Genomic DNA, 6,152 nt, shown 5'->3' on the forward strand with positions numbered 1-6,152 from the left:
CATCATTACAATTGAAAAAATACATACATATATACCTATATGAACATACATAAAAAACATATATGAACATGCATACAAAAACATATATCTAAAAGATACATATATATATATATATATATATATATATATGAAAATCTAAAAACATGTAAAAAAACATGTATAATTAAAAAAATGCACGGCCGCGGCGGGGGCGGCAGACGCGCGGTGCTCACAGAGGCAGCGACGCGTCGGGGCAGGGGACGGCCGGTGAGGGCGCGGGCGATGAGGGCGCGGGCGACGGCGACGACGGGCACGGGCGACGAGGGCGCGGGCGACGGCGACGACGGGCGCGGGCGACGGCCGACGAGGGTGCGGGCGACGGCGACGACGGGCGCGGGCGACGGCGGGGGCGGCGTGCGGCGTCGGGGCAGCCTGGTGGCGTCGAGGAGGTCGACGTCGTCGGGGGCAATTGGCGAGGGAAATCTGAAAATTTCACAAGTCCTGGTTATATACCAAAGGCATTGGTCACGTTTCGTGGCACAAACTGTGACCAATGCCCCCCTTTAGTCCCGGTTGGTGCCACAAACCAGGACCAAATGCCTCTTTTCAGCAGCCCAAAGGGCGGGAAGCGGCGGCCTTTGGTCCCGGTTGGTAGCACCAACCGAGACTAAAGGGGGGCATTGGTCACGGTTTGTGCCACGAACCGTGACCAATGCCCCCTTTAGTCTCGGTTGCTGGCACCAACCGGGACCAAAGACCCTGTGCTGCCCCGCGCTAAAACTTTAGTCCCACCTCGCTAGCTGAGAGAGCTCGAGAGTGGTTTATAAGCGCTATTGCGCCTTCCCTCTCGAGCTCCTCTCAAATGCAGGCTTTTGGACCTAACCCTGCGCTGTGTGCCCGTGGGCCTAATGGGCCTCCTGCGGGCCTGAATCCTGGCCCATGGTAGGGTTTCTAGTCGTATTCAGGCCGTGGGGGCCCAGTAGGTGGCACTTTTTTTTTCTTTGTTGCTTTATTTATTTTATTTTGTTTCTACTTACAAAAAATACTTATTGTTGCAATTTTTTTCAGTTTTTTTTGTTTTGTTTTCTGCATTATTTATTTTCTTTTGTTTTTTGCTTTATATTTTAATTCTTTTTTGCTTTTAGTTTAAAAAAAATATGAACTTTCTGTTAGTGCCATTAGTTTTCAAATTTGAAAACACTTTTTTAGTTTTCTTGTTTTCTTTGTTGCTTTATTTATTTTATTTTGTTTTTACTTACAACAAAATTCTTATTGTTGGTATTTTTTTCTAGTTTTTTTGTTTTGTTTTTTGCATTATTTATTTTCTTTCGTTTTTTTGCTTTATTTTTTTATTCTTTTTGCTTTTAGTTTTAGAAAAATTATAGACTTTCTGTTAGTGCCATTAGTTTTCAAATTTGAAAACACTTTTTTAGTTTTTTTGTTTTCTTTGTTGCTTTATTTATTTTATTTTGTTTCTATTTACAAAAAAATACTTATTGTTGCTATTTTTTGTTTTGTTTTCTACATTATTTATTTTCTTTTGTTTTTTGCTTTATTTTTTATTTCTTTTTGCTTTTAGGTCAGCAAAATTATACACTTTCTGTTAGTGCCATTAGTTTTAGAAAAATTATAAACTTTCTGTTAGTGCCATTAGTTTTCAAATTTGAATAGCTAAAATTTGAATTCTTTGAAATTTGTGTGAATCACAAGTTTGTGATTAACTTTACTAAAAAAATGAACATAGATGCACCTATAGAGAAAATTTGACCTAAATTCATATTTTTCAAATGAACTCTGAAAAAGTTGGCATACCATACTCGTGTGTTACAAAGTTGGCATGGTATCATCATAATAGTTGTGGGTGAAATTCTTCACTTTTTCTTCGCTTGTGTCATTTGCTTATTGCGCCGTAACCATGTATAATCTTCATCGTTTATCAGGATGCTTGGGTCAGCCTTGACATTGAAGGGAGGATTTCATGAAACTTTTCATAATCTTCAGACATGTCTGTCTTGCCGTCCACTCCCAGGATGTCCCTTTTTCCTCAAAGAACTATGTGGCGCTTTGGCTCATCGTATGATGTATTCGCTTCCTTATCTTTTCTTTTTCTCGGTTTGGTAGACATGTCCTTCACATAGATAACCTATGCCACATCATTGGCTAGGATGAACGGTTCGTCAGTGTACCCAAGATTTTTCAGATCCACTGTTGTCATTCCGTACTGTGGGTCTATCTGTACCCCGCCGCCTGACAGATTGACCCATTTGCACTTAAACAAAAGGACCTTAAAATCATGTCCATAGTCAAGTTTCCATATGTCCACTATGTAACCGTAATATGTGTCCTTTCCGCTCTCGATTGCTGCATCAAAGCGGACACCGCTGTTTTGGTTGGTGCTCTTTTGATCTTAGGCGATCGTATCCTTTGTAAGTCAATACAGTCAAAGATGGTCCCCTGGACAACAAGTACAACTCATCACAAATAGTGTTGTCACCTCTGAGACGTGTTTCCAACCAACTTCTGAAAGTCCTGATGTGTTCACATGTAATCCAGTCGTCGCACTGCTCCGGGTGTTTGGAGCGCAGACTACTTTTGTGTTCATCGACATACGGGGTCACCAAGGTAGAGTTCTGTAGAACTGTGTAGTGTGCTTGAGACCAAGAATATCCGTCCATGCATATTATTGAGTCACTTCCAAGAGTGCCTTTTCCAGTCAGTCTCCCCTGATACCGCGATTTAGGGAGACCTATCTTCTTAAGGCCAGGAATGAAGTCAACACAAAACCCGATAACATCCTCTGTTTGATGGCCCATGGAGATGCTTCCTTCTAGCCTAGCGCGGTTACGGACATATTTCTTTAGGACTCCCATGAACCTCTCAAGGGGGAACATATTGTGTAGAAATACGGGCCCCAGGATGACAATCTCGTCGACTAGATGAACTAGGACGTGCGTCATGATATTGAAGAAGGATGGTGGGAACACCAGCTCGAAACTGACAAGACATTGCGCCACATCACTCCTTAGCCTTGGTACGATTTTTGGATCGATCACCTTCTGAGAGATTGCATTGAGGAATGCACATAGCTTCACAATGGCTAATCAGACGTTTTCCGGTAGAAGCCGAAGCAGTTGCGTCATAATCACGTGGCAGTCATGAGACTTTAGGTTCTGAAACTTTTTCTCTGGCATATTTATTATTCCCTTTATATTCGACGAGAAGCCAGTCGTGACCTTCATACTAAGCAGGCATTCAAAGAAGATTTTTTTTCTCTTCTTTCGTAAGAGCGTAGCTGGCAGGACCTTTATACTGCTTCGGAGGCATGCCGTCTTTTTCGTGCAAACGTTGCAGGTCCTCCCGTGCCTCAGGTGTATCTTTTGTCTTTCCATACACGCCCAAGAAGCCTAGCAGGTTCACGCAAAGGTTGTTCGTCACGTGCATCATGTCGATTGAAGAGCGCACCTCTAGGTCTTTCCAGTAGGGTAGGTCCCAAAATATAGATTTCTTCTTCCACATGGGTGCCTGTCCCTCAACGTCATTCGAAACAGCTAGTCCGCCGGGACCCTTTCTAAAGATTATGTGTAAATCATTGACCATAGCAAGTACGTGATCACCGGTACGCATGGCGGGCTTCTTCCGGTGATCTGCCTCGCCTTTGAAATGCTTGCCTTTCTTTCGACATTGATGGTTGGTTGGAAGAAATCGACGATGGCCCAGGTACACATTCTTCCTGCATTTGTCCAGGTATATACTTTCAGTGTCATCTAAACAGTGCGTGCATGCATGGTATCCTTTGTTTGTCTGTCCTGAAAGGTTACTGAGTGCGGGCCAATCGTTGATGGTCACGAACAGCAACGCCTTTAGGTTAAATTCCTCCTGTCTGTGCTCATCCCACGTACGTACACCGTTTCCATTCCACAACTATAAAAGTTCTTCAACTAATGGCCTTAAGTACACATCAATGTCGTTGCCGGGTTGCTTAGGGCCTTGGATGAGAACTGGCATCATAATGAACTTCCACTTCATGCACATCCAAGGAGGAAGGTTATACATACATAGAGTCACGGGCCAGGTGCTGTGATTGCTGCTCTGCTCCCCGAAAGAATTAATGCCATCCGCGCTTAAAGCAAACCATACATTCCTTGGGTCCTTTGCAAACTCATCCCAGTACTTTCTCTCGATTTTTCTCCACTGCGACCCGTCAGCGGGTGCTCTCAACTTCCCATCTTTCTTCTAGTTCTCATTGTGCCATCGCATTAACTTGGCATGCTCTTCGTTTCTGAACAGGCGTTTCAACCGTGGTATTATAGGAGCATACCACATCACCTTCGCAGGAACCCTCTTCCTGGGGGGCTCGCCGTCAACATCACCAGGGTCATCTCGTCTGATCTTATACTGCAATGCACCGCATACCGGGCATGCGTTCAGATCCTTGTATGCACCGCGGTAGAGGATGCAGTCATTAGGGCATGCATGTATCTTCTCCACCTCCAATCCTAGAGGGCATACGACCTTTTTTGCTGCGTATGTACTGTCGGTCAATTCGTTATCCTTTGGAAACTTCTTCTTCAATATTTTCAGTAGCTTCTTAAATCATTTGTCAGCCACAGCATTCTCTGCCTTCCACTGCAGCAATTCCAGTACGGTACAGAGCTTTGTGTTGCCATCTTCGCAATTGGGGTACAACCCTTTTTTGTGATCCTCTAACATGCGATCGAACTTCAGCTTCTCATTTTAACTTTCGCATTGCGTCCTTGCATCGACAATGACCCGGCGAAGATCATCATCATCGGGCACATCGTCTGGTTCCTCTTGATCTTCAGCAGCTTCACCCGTTGCAGGATCATTGGGCACATTGTCTGGTTCCTCTTGATCTTCACCAGCTCCCCCCGTTGCAGCATCACCGTATTCAGGGGGCACATAGTTGTCATCGTACTCTTCTTCGTCGTCGTCTTCCATCATAACCCCTATTTCTCTGTGCCTCGTCCAAACATTATAGTGTGGCATGAAACCCTTGTAAAGCAGGTGGGAGTGAAGGATTTTCCGGTTAGAGTAAAACCTCGTATTCCCACAGTCAGTGCATGGACAACACATAAAACCATTCTGCTTGTTTGCCTCAGCCGCATCGAGAAACTCATGCACGCCCTTAATGTACTCGGAGGTGTGTCTGTCACTGTACATCCATTGCCGCTTCATCTGCGTGCATTATATATAATTAAGTGTCCAAATTAATAGAAGTTCATCATCACATTAAAACCAAAGTGCATACATAGTTCTCATCTAACAACATATAGCTCTCCAGAGCATCTAATTAATTAGACCATACATTGAAACTATGTAAAACATTTCAATGCGAAAAAAATGCGATCATAATCGCAACCAAGGTAACAATTGATCCAACGGCATAATGATACCAAGCCTCGGTATGAATGGCATATTTTCTAATCTTTCTAATCTTCAAGCGCATTGCATCCATCTTGATCTTGTGATCATCGACGACATCCGCAACATGCAACTCCAATATCATCTTCTCCTCCTCAATTTTTTTTATTTTTTCCTTTAACAAATTGTTTTCTTTTTCAACTAAATTTAACCTCTCGACAATAGGGTCGGTTGGCATTTCCAATTCACATACATCCTACATAAATAAAATCTATGTCACGTTGGTCGGCATAATTTTCATAAACAATAAATGAACCAATAGTTATAAAGATAATATATATACCACATCCGAATCATAGACAGGACGAGGGCCGACAGGGGCGGATACCAAAACCATCGCACTATATAAGATGCAATAATAAAAGCATGAAAATAATACAAGTATCTATATAAACATACAAGTAAGAATATTTTTCCTTTCAGAAATAAGATAAGAACAAGAGGCTCACCACGGTGGTGCCGGCGATGAGCTCGGCGCGGGTGATCGACGGCGGTGAAGACGGGGACGGGGCGTGACGGTCCGCTAAATCTAGACAAATATTGAGGAAAATGGAGTTTGGAGGTCGAGCTTGGAGAGGAGAAAGCTTAAGTAGTGTGGCTCGGGCATTCCATCGAACACCTTGTGTGCATAGGAGGTGAGCTAGAGCACCACCAAGCTCTCTCCCCCTCAGCCAGAAAAAATCAGAGCAATGTGCTCTGCTCTTACGCGAGGGGGTATATATAGGCACCTC

Source organism: Triticum urartu, chromosome 7A (genome assembly GCF_056163025.1).
Source record: "Triticum urartu cultivar PI428250 chromosome 7A, HENAU_Tu73, whole genome shotgun sequence".
NCBI classification, from domain to species: Eukaryota; Viridiplantae; Streptophyta; class Magnoliopsida; order Poales; family Poaceae; genus Triticum; species Triticum urartu.